This window comes from Macaca fascicularis, chromosome 13 (assembly GCF_037993035.2).
Source record: "Macaca fascicularis isolate 582-1 chromosome 13, T2T-MFA8v1.1".
Lineage (NCBI taxonomy): Eukaryota > Metazoa > Chordata > Mammalia > Primates > Cercopithecidae > Macaca > Macaca fascicularis.
This window is the reverse complement of record NC_088387.1, coordinates 61577923-61591411: the sequence shown is the minus strand read 5'-3', so window position 1 is coordinate 61591411 and position 13489 is coordinate 61577923. Positions and strand designations below refer to the sequence as shown.

The 13489-nt window shown below is 46.2% G+C and overlaps 1 non-coding gene across 1 annotated transcript; it reads left to right on the top strand.

The window, feature by feature from the left end:
• The first annotated feature begins 1718 nt into the window (after window positions 1–1718).
• LOC123568543 (U1 spliceosomal RNA) lies at window positions 1719–1876 on the top strand. Its single transcript, XR_006691910.1, has one exon. It is a non-coding gene; the product is annotated as a U1 spliceosomal RNA (small nuclear RNA).
• Window positions 1877–13489: the final 11613 nt, after the last annotated feature.

Below are 13489 nucleotides of genomic sequence, written 5' to 3'. Positions count from 1 at the left end.
GCATTTTAACAAGAACTCCAAGTGATTCCTGTGAGCATTAAAGTTTAAGAGACACCCACTTAGAGCATCATCTCTAGGTCCTTCCCAAGACCTACATGCTGTGATTCTTGAAAGGCTCAGTTTCCAAACCTCTGGATTGAGACGCCTCTTAGAACTGGGGGAAGCCAAGCTTCTAATCAGGAGTGGTCAGAAAGTGGAGTCACAGAAGGCGTCTGTGAAACCCAAAGCCCTTGGACAGGCAACGCTGGGACCGGGAAGCGGGCGGAGGAGAGCAGTTCATTTTTTCCATAGGCATGCTGTGTGTGCCAGCTGAGGTCTTTAATGTAAACCCTCCTGTGTTCCGACCTAAACAATGAGCGTAATTATGGGCTCTCTTACCCCCTTCAGACACAGGGCTTGGGGTCGGCCCTCCACAGGGTCCTGCAGGAGGTCTTGTTTCTGAGTCAGGGGGGCCTCTGGTTAACCAGAGCAGACCCAACTCTGCGGGGCAAAGTTGACATACCAGCGTAATTACACGTAGGTTGACCATATTTACTGCAACTCTGTTGTTCTAGAATTTCAAACAAAGGCTGAACCCTAGGAAAACACACCACTAAGGAGAAGCAGATTGTCCTGAGTGATTTATTGAAGAACAAAAGTGAGGGAAAGAAAGAGAAGAGAATTATCAGAGACTCACACATACTTCCCTTTCCTCCTGTCTGGCCTAAGGAGAACAACCAGTGACCACCGTGTTCCGTCCCTCCCCAACGGAAAGGCCTCAAAACACTGACATTTTGCTTTTTCAGAGACACGTCTTCATGCGGCCACATCAGATTCCAAAAATCCATTCAGACTCATTGGAAGAAAGCAGGCAGCGGCAGGGTCAGGGGGAGAGAGCTCTCCTCCTTCCTTCTGACTCACTTCACTCACTCCCCACTGCCTCCTCCATGACATGCACTTACATTTCGTACAGATATTTTCCAAATGAACAGAAACATAACCAAGGCTGGAATTTGGCTTTAGAGAAGCCAGAAGAACAGGTCAGGTATGTTACTATTCTTTTACTTTGGGAGGTGACTGGTAAGAAGGCTCTGAGTAAGAGCCAGAACTGTTTGGCCTCAGGTTTGTCCCATGTAAATTCATCACTGTGATGGAAAGCAGTGGCATTTCAAACGCGAAGCCGAGAATTTGCATTGACCCAGCAATTACAGGAAAGGGGCAGTTAGAAATCAGCAAAGTTAGGAAACAGCACCTCACCCAAAAATTAAACATGTGATTTAGGTATTCCCAAGAGATCAGGGCTAGAGGGATCTCAGAGTATTTGCATGTAGTTGCCAACCCTGTCCCCACCCCAAAACACACACACACACACACACACACACACACACACACACACACACACACAGAGTTACAATTATAGCTCCCTAGCCAAGGAAGACTTATCAATGCCTACCATATGCCTAACAGAGAAATAGGAGATAGGCTTCCCATCCATAAGTTTATGACATCTCTGAAGAGACAAGATCAAGTGCGAAAGACAGATTGGAACACTACAAGAAGGAACCTAGCAAAGCTCCAAACTGCTTCATGGGCAGAACTGAGTACCTGATAGACTACTGGGTACCGGGGTCACCTGGTAGGAAGCAGAGAGAGAATTGTTTACTATGGAGTTACATGGTAGTTACCAGAAATTTGTTTGTTTTCTTTTTTAAGTAATTTAAAAAATATTTTTGTTAGATATACTTACTGGCAGGGGAGATACCATGACCACGAAGGTAGTTTTCCGAGGATGAGGCTTATCCATTGCACCCTAGATGTGCTGGCCCTTGCGATTTCCCCAAATGTGGGAAACCTGACTGCATAATTTGTAGTAGTAGGGCACTGCATTCGTGCTTAAAAAATAATAATAATAATAATAATTTGTTTTAGAAAGTGCCCAAATCTTCATCCTTTCCTATCAAGAAGGAGAGGACTTCCCTGCCAGAGTTCCAAGGCAGGGTCATGAGATTCCTAATTCAAAGTCTCGTCAGGGTGGTCATCTGCCCTGCTCGTTGCCTAGTACTCAGAGGGATACATACTCCAGGGCCAGGTGGCGCCATGCAGATGATGAAATAACAAGTGATTGGGCTAATTAGCCTATTTACAATCATAAAATTGTGAAAGAACGTTTTGCAAAACTACAGATGTTTTTAGTGTTCAGAAGGTCTGAAAAAGAACACAAAATTGGGATAGGATTTGGGTCCTACCAGATGTTCACAGAGGAAAAGTCCTGCTGAATGGAAAATTCTAAACGTGGCCAGTTAGAAACTCTGTGGGCTTAAAGCCCATCTACAATCCTGAATAGTTCCTAGTGACATCACTTGAGGTCTCCAAGCCTGAGCAAAGGACAGGATCTGAGCTCAGAAGCCCTAAGATGGGATGGGGCACCCTGGAAAGAACAAGGAGTGGGACTCTTCAAAAGTTCACCAGAGACTTATGTCAGCACCTTGACTCAGACCAGGTGTATGATATCCCAGACAAAGAAGGGAGGCATAGAATAGAAGAAAAGCAATAGAAAATGTCCTAGACATTTACCAAACTGCCTACAAGAACAGCAGCCTCCTCTTTTGTGAGCATCTTGCCCCCAACTCTGATTTTGTGGTTCTAGCACAAAAAAATCAGTTACCCATCCTTCTGCCAGAGAAGAGGGCTCATGAACTGAAAAGGACAGTTTCCCCATCCCTCTGATTGGCCCAAGGATTGGCATGGGACTGAACAGGGAAACTAGGATTTTCCCTAAGAGGAAAGAAAAAAAAAAGGAAAAAACGTTTTACGCTCTGATCACATGAATCAATAAACACCCAGCCCTCCTTTCTTCTTAAACTGGTCCCAGTGAAAGATCTACCATGTACAACCAGTGGATTTGTGACTAATAAAGGAAGCATGTGGAATTCTCACCAGTTGCCTTCTGGTTTGTGTCAGACTCCTACCCTGTGGCTAGGTCCTACAGGACACCCTCTGGAAGAGGGAACCATAGCTCAAGGGTGATGAAACAGGAAAGTGGCAGAGTGGAGGGGGCAGGTTCCTGCTAGTGGTGATAGCGACATTGTCTAAGGCATCGTGGTGAGACAGTCATGGGACACTGAGCTAATGTGCCGCCCAGCAAGGCTGGTGTTCTGCTCAGGGGCACTCTGTGAACAGAGCTGATGAGGACAGAGTCTCATGAGCCCCTCCAACTAAAAGCTGCCCCTACCACTCCCAGCCACCTGCTTTCCAGCAGAGCTAGCAGGAGAAGCCACAACCCAGAGCCCTTACACACCTCCGGCAAGCACTGAAAAGGGAGTCCGAGGTATTCATCCATTGAGAACATGAGAAATCTGCATTTTAATCCCATTTTTTACCAAAGATGGGAACTTGGTTAAGTAACAAAATCATTTGGACCTCTCTTTACTCATCTTTACAATGGGGATAGTGAAAGAACATGGCTCCTCAGACTGTTGTAAGAATTAAGTGTGATAATGTATCAAAAGCATTCAGCACCATACCAGGCACGGTTGAGATTGTCATCATTATTACTGTGGCCAGTAGTATTAGGAAGTGCTCTGAAAATTGTACTCTGTGAAATAAGTCAGGATCTGACATTGTAAAATCAAAAAGTACATTCTCCCTGGGAAATAGCTAGCAGCTCCTAGTGGCAAATTCCAGGCTTGGGTCTATTTTTTGCCTTTATATACTTTCTCATTTATGTTTTGATTTATGAAAACGCATCCATCATTTTCTAAGGAAAGCCTCCAGACACATGAACAAAAATGATAAAAATGCACAACAGAAACAAATAAAACCATTCGGCATGGCTAACAAGTCAGGCATTTGGCCCCAGCGGGGTAGATAAATCTAGAGCTGGGCTCAGCACCGGGACCCAAAGGTCAACAGGCTGGGACTTTGCTGAAGAAATAAAAGAAAGGGGATTCTGGAGCTTCAGCTAACAGCCTACCTCAGATCTTCTGAGAGCCTAGGAGTGAATCTTCCAGAGGCAGCCTCCAAAAGGGTCTCCAAGAGACCAGTCCAGAAACCTGTGCACAGCTGCCCTCTCTGCTCCCTCACTAGTCAGTGGGAGAACCAGCAGACTTCTCCAGCTATGCCAGGCACCCCGTTTACTCCCGTGAGGGAGGGGCCATCTTGGGGAAAACCACTCAGTTAAGAGAACTGGGGTTCCCTAGGGAACCTGTCAGCCATCCTTCTGTCTTTATCCCCTTACTCCAGAGGCATTGCTATGAGGGGACTCCCCTCCCCAAAGAATTTGCTTCAAAACTCAACATTTCTAGCTTCCAATACAGACATCTCATTGTTGCTCAAGGCTGAGAACATGTGAGAGGAAAAGTGAGAAGGAATCCCAGCAGAATCAGGGAGGGATCCACATGGGGTGAGATGGGTTAGGGCCCTCACTAGCAGAGCACAGGTATCTCCATAAAACCCTGGCTAGCCCACAATGGTTAACAGGGTCCACCATGGTTGACAAGGCATCTTGCAGAGCCTTTCCAAGGTGATATTCTAGGGGATGACACTCTAGAGGTGTCACATTGGAACGGCTCTGCAAGATGCCTTTCTGCCTAGAGTCTGAGGGGATTCTTAGTTATAGATTGTTCTGGCCATAATCCACCAAACAAGGGGGTAATTCATAGGCTGCAAAGAGACCAAAAAAGTGGGCCAGTGTGAACACTAGGGCCCCGTGTGCCCAGTAGTGCTGCCCAAAACTAGATAACACCTGGCAGAGCCAATCAGATCTTCTGTTGGGACATCTGACTGAGACATGGGGAGCTGTCATCAAAGAGTAATGGTACATGTGGCAGAACAGAAAAGAGTAGCCAGCACACCAACTCCCCAACACCAGAGTGGACAAAAAGTGGCAAAGCCCCTGCTAGTAACAAGTATTCACAATAACAGTGTCCATGGAGCCACAGTTGACAACAATACTCATTGTGCATAACTTTGTGCCTGGCACTGTTGGGTCCTTGTGCACAGGATCTCACCGAACCTTGACAAGGACTCCACATGGCCAGTGCTATTATTGTCACCATGGTATAGATGGGAGGAAACTGAGGCTAGAGAGGTGACACAGCGGTAAAGGGCAGAGTCGCAATCTGAACCCAAGCATTTTGATTATGTAACATGGGGTTTTATTTACTAGATTACACAAACTCCTGTCCAATCCCATATGGCCATGGACGATACCCCAGTTCTCGGTGAAGCCCAGCTGTGACTGCTGAGAAGATTTACTGTTCTTCCTCACCTCCTGGTGTGTACTTCCAATAATCCCCTATCACCTAAAGCAATGGGATTATGCCAAAGTCCCCTTAAACTGCAAGCATCTAACTAATACGGGGACACAAGTGTTCCAGAGAAGTGGCTAGTAACAGCAAAGAATGACAGACCCTCCTAACAAGATTTGGTGGCCCCCTTTTACCCTTCTGAACCTTAAAGGAAGAAACACGAGCTGAGACATTCTGGAAAGGTGGCTGGTGCTGGTGAAGTTGACCTCTTCGTTTCCATTTTCTGGTCCTCATAAGGGCCTTCCCTGAAGCCAACTAAGTCCTTGGACAGAGAGGACCTGTGCCCTGTGCTGCACAGTAGACAGCTCCTCTCCTGAGAAGGGCTGCTGGCAAGGAGGGGCCAGTGACCCAGACCCAGTTAGCCAGATCCTCCCTGGTACAGTCTGCTGATGTCATTGAAGAAGGCCATGTCTTCTCATCTCAGCTGCTGGCCTATGAGCCTGGGGCTGCCTGCCTCATGGAAAGTGATAGAGGGAGAAGGAGAGAGGACCCCAACAACTTGGGCCGGGCATGGTGACTCACACCTGTAATCCTAGCACTTTGGGAGGCCGAGGCAGATGGATCACTTGAGGTCAGGAGTTCGAGACCAGCCTAACCAACATGGCGAAACCCCATCTCTACTAAAAAAAAACAAAATTAACTGGGCATGGTGGCTCATGCCTGTAATCCAGCTACTAGGGAGGCTGAGGCAGGAAAATCACTTGAACCCGGGAGTCGGAAGTTGCAGTGAGCTGAGATTGTGCCACTGCATTCCAGCCTGGGCCACAGAGTGAGACTCCACCTCAAAAAGAAAAGAAAAGAAGAAGAGAGGAGAGGAGAGGGGAGGGGAGGGGAGGGGAGGAGAGGGGAGGGGAGAGGAGAGGAGAGGAGAGGAAAAGAGAAGAGAAGAGAAGAGAAGAGAAGAGAAGAGAAGAGAAGAGAAGAGAAGAGAAGAGAAGAGAAGGAAAGAAAAGGGGAGAGCCGTGAGCTGTGGTGGCCCTTGTGCAGGAGATGAGGCAGTTGTGTGGCCAACCTGTGAAGGGAAAACACTTCCCACCTACTCCAAGGTGACTCAAGGTGGAGGTGCCACAATTAGGGGGAAAGACTTCCAGCCAAGCACAGAGTAAGGGCATGAAAGAACTTTCTAATAGCCTCAAAGCAAGATTACACAAAGATTCTGCAAGACATTTTTCTTTTCTCTTTTCTTTTCTTTTTAATTTTTATTATTATTATTATTATTATTTTTTGGAGACAGGGTCTCACTCTGTCGCACAGGCTAGAGTGCAGTGGCACAATCATTGCTCACTACAGCCTCAACCTCCCGGCCTCAAGCAATCCTCCCTGCTCAGCCTCCCAAGCAGCTAGGACCACAATGTATGTGCCATTAGGCCTAATTTTTCTATTTCTTGTAGAGTCAGAGTGTCCTCACATTGCCCAGGCCGGTCTCGAACTCCTGAGCTCAAGTAATCCACCCGCCTTGGTCTCCCAAAGTGCTGGGATCACAGGCGTGAGCCACCTAGCCCAGCCACAACATTTTTCCAGAAGACAAATGGACTAACCTCATATTGATCCTGGGACCATGAAAATAGGGCAGCCGGCAAGACTTGAGCCAAATATATAGACTCTACTTCATAACTGAAAACCTCCAAAAAGCCCACATTTCGTATTTTTCATGTTCATGCGAAGGACAAGCTTCCTCCTCCACTGAAAGGAAAGGAAGGGAGAAAATTTACTTCAGGGTGGCCAGAGCTTTTCCCTGGAACGACCCAAAGGGCTTCTCTGTCCCCAGAGAACTTGGGTTTGGCCTCTAGGGGACCATATATAATATTTTCTAGGTCCCTGTGAGCATAGCCTTGATGTACTGGAGACGGGAGGTCAGACTTGGTTTATATTCACAGGCAAAATTGAAGTTAGAACTCACCCCAACTCAGCAGAAAGGAGACTGCAGGACAATCAGGGCTCGAAGAGTAACTGTGAGTCAGCTTAAGTGAACTTCACACAGGACACGGTAGGTTTTCTTGTTCTAAGTAAATATCTTAACAGTTTCCAGTTTTACAAATTTAAAAACAGCTAAAAATACACACACTTATATTTTCTAGTTTTTGCCGACGATGCTGAGGCAAGTTAAGAGGGAAGATGCTAACCACAAAAACCATCCTCATTTTCATGACTAGGTGGACAGGGAGGAACCGAGGCTGGTCTTGCCCTGTGCTACATAGTAGATAGCTCCTCTCCTGAGGAAGAGCTGCTGGCAGGGACGGGCCAATGACCCAGGCCCAGTTAGCCAAATCCTCCCCAGTACAGTCTGCTGATGTCATTGAAAAACGACATGTCTTCTTATCTCAGCTGCTGGCCTGTGAGCCTGGGGCTTCCTGCCTCATGGAAAGTGAGAGACGGAGAGGGAGATAGAACCCTGACAACCTGGGCCGGGCGCAGTGGCGCACACCTGTAATCCCAGCACTTTGGGAGGCCAAGGAGGGCAGATCACCTGAAGTCAGGAGTTTAAGACCAGCCTGGCCAACATGGTGAAACCCTGTCTTTACTAAAAATACAAAAATTAGCAGGGCATGGTGGCACATGCCTGTAATCCAGCTACTCAGGAGGCTGAGGCAGAAGAATCCCACAAACCCAGGAGGCAGAGATTGCAGTGAGCCAAAATCGCACCACTGCCCTGGGCAACAGAGCAAGACTCTGTCTCAAAAAAAAAAAAAAAATGATAACCTGGTGCCAACCCCTGGATCCAGCTGTTCCTGTATCCCATGTTCCTCTGCACTTCCAGGATCCAGCTGTTCCTGTATCCCATGTTCCTCTGCACTTCCAGGATCCAGTTGTTCCCATATCCCATGTTCCTCTGCACTTCCCAGTTACATGAGCCAATAATTCCCTTTTTGTTTATTACTAGTTTGAGTTGAGTGTCTGTCACTTATAACTTAAATAAGCCTGCCTACAAATTCCAGCCAAGGCATTCATCTTCTGGCAAGCCTCTTTAAAGAACCTGTAGGTGCTGCTTTTGAACACGAAGCTCCCTGCTTCATTTGATCACTGACTACCAGAGAATGCAAACTCCTAGACAACATGAGCACAGCAAGTACTTTATCCTCAGTCCCTCCCTTGCCTCTGACTGTCAGCCTTTTTGATCTGGGCTGTCAGCCTTCAAACCCAATGCCAATCCCATCCCCACTTCCCACCATCATTACCATTGTCTCCCTTCTTCGTCTTTGTCAAAGTACCTCATCAGTGAAAGAAAAGTGACCTCTGCTTCAAAAATGAATAACTGCCACGAATATGGAGAGCTGCAGCAAGGGAAACCACGCCTGCTTTGATAAACACCATGCCGCTGCTGCTTGGTAATGATGGTCTCTCCTTGGTGGAGCATTCTAGGGTCGGATGTTTACAGAGAAAAGGCAGGCAGGTGCCAATGCTGGAACATCAGGCCAAATCCCAGGCTTCCCCAGCCTTCACTCATTCTCATGCACAAAGTAGAAGCCCTACAATTGCTTCCTAAGACTCAGTTTCCTTATAGGTAAGCTGGAAAACATTTAGTATTAACAACCACCAGAGCTATGTCAAAGGAGAACCATCCAAAACATTGCTGAGACTTGACGAAGATGAACAGCACTCAGGGGAAGAATTCTAGGTGGATCTTTGGGTAATAGGAACCCTGAAAACAGCAACAATCCAGTAGGTGACATGTAGGGTGTGTCCCTCACCTTCCTGGACTGGTGCTCAGCATTCCACTTGTATGATCTCATTTAATCCCCACAACACGCCCATGCGGTGGGAAGTAATTATCATCTCCGCTTTACAGAGGAGGCTCCTGAGTCTTCAAGAGAATGTGAGACTTGTCCACAGTCACTCAGTAGTGCAGCCACAGTGACCTTGAAGTCAGGCCCGGTGTCTGGCCTTTATGACCGTGCCATCCCAGGGATGTAAAAGAACTCAGCAGTTGCTCAGAATACACCTTTTACCATCTCAATGACGTGGGCAATCAGGACTGCCTTGCTTCCTGCCAGGTTCCTAAGTGAATCAGTGCGCATGACTTTGAGAAACAGAAAGCTCTATAAAAATCTTGGGTATTATTACTGTCTAGGCAATGCAGTCAGAGGTGATGTTGATGGTGGTGTCCTGTTTTACTCACCTCACTCTCAGAAGATGCTAATCACATGGGTGGGAAATTTCATTAAACAACTGTCTCCTGGAGGCAGATGTTCATCCCAGAGCAGCTTGGCATCTAGTCCCTTCTCCCCAGCTGGCCTGCAGAGTCCTGGTGAGCAGCGCAGGCCAGTGCTCCAGAAGTGCTGGGATGGAAGGTCTTGAGGTTAATCCTCTTCCAGCATTCACTATCCATGCACCCTCTAAGTTTGCTTCCTCATCCATGAACTTTCTCATCTGAGGAAGGGCTGCTGGCAGGAAGGGGCCAGTGATCCAAGTCCAGTTAGCCAGATCCTCCCTGGCACAGTCTGCTGATGTCATTGAAAAAGGCCATGTCTTCTCATCTCAGCTGCCGACCTGTGCGCCTGGGGCTGCCTGCCTCGTGGAAAGTGAGAGAGGGAGAGGGAGATAGAACTTTGGCAACCTGGGCTGGGCTAGGTTATAATAATACCTACTGTAGGTTATAAGAGTACCTAACGGTGAACTGGGAACCATAATAATACCTACTAAGGGTTTTTTAGGAGATGGGAAGTTTGTCTTCACTTTTTTTTGAAACTACAAAATACTTTAGACATCCAAAATGTAAGTATTAATATATAACCCACCAGCAGCTTAAGAGATAAAATGTTGTAACTGATGCACTCCCGCCCGAGTTCCATTTCTCTCCTTTCCTTACCAGAGGCAACCATTCCCCCAAGTCTGATATAGATCAAGACTTGGAAAACTTTCTGAAAAGGGCCAGATGGTAAGTAGTTGCAACTTTGCAGGCCACACGGTCTGTGGCAAGTATTCAACCCTGTCCTTGGAGTACAGAGGCAGCCATAGTTGATAAGCAAAAGACCAGGTGTGGTGGTGTTCCAGCAAATTTTATTTATGCACACTGGAATTTGAATTTCATATAATTTTCAGGTGTCACAAAAGAGTGTCCTTCTTTTGATTTTTTTTCAACTATTTAAAATTGTAAAACCCATTCTCACAAGCCACACAAAAGCAGGTGGTGAGCTGGACTTGGCCATGGGCATAATTTGCCAACCTTGGTATATATCATTCCCATGCATATTTTAATACTGCAACTCCATATGTGTTTATCCATAGAGAGTATTGTTTAGTGAGTCTTAAAATTTCATATAAATGGTATTATATGGTACTTTTGCTTCTACAGCTGATCACTCTTTTTCAACATCATATTTGCTGAGATTTATGTGAGTTATTACATGTAACTTCAGTTGATTCATCTTAACTGCTATATAGGAACTCACTATATGACTTTACCACAACTTATATGTAGGATTATTTATAGGATTTTACTGTATGAATTCACTACAACTCATTTATCCCTACTCCTCTCAGTGGACATTCAAGTTGTTCTATAGTTTTACAAACAATGCTGCAAGAAGCACCTTCTGCATGTCTCCTTGTGCATGTGCACCAACGCTGCTGTAGGATTGCCCTTCCTAGTAGAATTCCATGATCACAGGGTGTTTGCTGGTCACATAAAGCCAGGAAGGAAAAGACTCACACCCAGCACCTTGTGGATCAATCACTGGCAACTCCTGTTCCTCTGGAGCCCCCTCAAGCACTGGACAGAGGAATGAGCATATATAAGTGCTTAATACACACTTTTTCACTTAATGCAAAAAGACAGAGGGGTTGGAGGCAAGGGGAGGGAGAGCATTAGGACAAATACATAATGCACGCGGGGCTTAAAAACTAGATGACGGTTTGATAGGTGCAGCAAACCACCATGGCACATGTATACCAACATAAAAAACCTGCACCTTCTGCACATGTATCCCAGAAATTAAAGTAAAATTTAAAAACTAAATAAATAATAAAAATTTTAAAAGGCCATCATGGAAAAAAAAAGTGTGGGACAAACAATGGGACCTGTGAGTGATCAGGGAGAGGAAAACTCAGATCAAAGTCTCCAAGAATGGTTTTTTTAAAAAGCAACATAGGGCTTGAAGTTGGGAGGGATGGATGGAAAACAAATGCTTCTGATGAAGGCACTGACCTAAGTGGGCTCCGAGGTCGACATGAACATGCCATGTGCAAGGAAATCCAGGAGACCAAGTTGGCTGGAGTATTTGCAAAGTTCCTTTGGCAGGCATTGAATGCCAGGCAGGGGGCATGGGGCTTGGCTTGCTGGTTAGTGGGAGCACAGGAAAGGCCAACCTAGGATGGCCAGGGCTACCCACTGAGGATGTTAACTCAGCTGGTCCTGTGTGGTGGAACCTTGGGATCAGAGCCTGAAATCACACATACCATGAAACTGGTATGTTGGTGTTGTGGTTCTTCCAAGGCCAAGCCAAGCCTAATAGAGCTTTACTTTTTTACATCGTACCTTTAAACCAGTTTAACATTTGTGACTTAGGAGAAGTGGATATACTATTATTCATCCAGCTGAGACTGTGGAGGCTCACATTTCCCACTGTACACATAAAACAAACAATGATTGCTATTAAGGGAGAAAACTATGTTTGACATGAAATCAGAGAAAAAGAAAGAACAAAGAAAATCAACAGCATCTCTCCATTCTTTCATTCAGCATATACATATTTATTAATCCCTTTTTGTGTGTGCCAGGTACAGCAGGGCCACAGGAATGTATAAAGCATGGCATGTACCATCCACCCGATGTGGTTGAGAGGGCCACTGTTGTTTTCCAATAGTAATACAAAGCAGTATAGGGTAAGTGCCAGAACTAATCTTTTGAACAATTAACATAATAGAAGTTCAACAGAATAAAGAAAGGCTAAGGAAAGCCTGGAAGAGGCACTTCCAGTTGGCTTTTTGAAGGACTTAGAGGCAGAGAGGGAACAGGAGGGAACCTCAAACAGACTGGGACGAGCAGACATATGGCAGTGAAAATGAGCAAGACATATTTGGGCAGAGTGAGGCCCGGAACGGCAGGCTCCTGCACTCACTGTAACGCAGCAGCACCCAGTGCTCCTGATTTGAGAATGCAGGCTGCCCCACACATCAACATTCTCTCTTCCCCCAGTATCCTGGTGATACATCCTGTGCCCATCTCCCTCGCCCTCTTCCCAGACTCCTGTGGAACCAGGCACCCTGGTATGTTGGCTCTGTGGCTTGCTGGCCTCGTTACCTCAAGCAGATTGTGTAACCACTCTGAAATTTCATTTATTTGATGGGTAAATGGAGTTGATCATGCCTCCACTCACCCAGCTGTTGTAAATATTGAAGGGATCGGCCACGTTGGGTCACTCTGTAAGTAGGAAAGGATCCTTCCTGCAGACCTGTGCCACCATCATGTCTACTGTGAATTTTCTACATAAACATCTGGAGTACAGCCAGATGCAAAATCTGAAAGGATACCGTGAAGCCATAAGCAAGAATATTTCATTTAAAATGGAAGCTCCAGCCATGGATACTCTGACTTCTGCGATCCTGGCCCTCATCGCCATATCTCCCGCATTGCCGTGCAGACAGAAAGACTAGATAGGGCTGACGGATGGACATCCAGAGAGTTGGTGGCAATTGTTAAGGTTATGTCCAGAACTACCGCCTTGCTGCTTTGCGTTTGGGCAGGACACCTTCTCTCTCTGGGTTAAGTGTGAATGGCTCAGAAATACATGCTAAAAGTTCTCTCCAGGACCTTTCCCAGGTTGGGGCTAGAATCCTGGATGATGGTGTCTTCAAAATGGAATTTCCACACCCCGAATGCGGCACATGATGAACCACTGGAGTGTGGGGAGAAAGAATTAGAGCTTCTACCTTCAGTTTTTCTAATATATAATTACTTTCATTTTCTGTTGCCACCAGAATAAATTACCACAAACGTAGCAGCTTAAAACAGTCCAAACATATATCAGTTTCTATAGGCCAGTTGAACTCAGTGGGATCCTCTGTTTAGTGTCTCAAAAGACAAAATCAGGGTATCTGCAAGGCCCACTTCCTCCTAAAGGTTCTGGGGAAGAATGTTCTTCTAGCTTGTCCAGGTTGCTGGCTGAATTCGGTTTCTTGTGGCTGGAGGACTGTTGTCTTTTCCTTGTGGCTGGCAGTCTTTGTTCCCAAAGGTTGCCTGTGTCCCTTCTCATGCTTTCCAG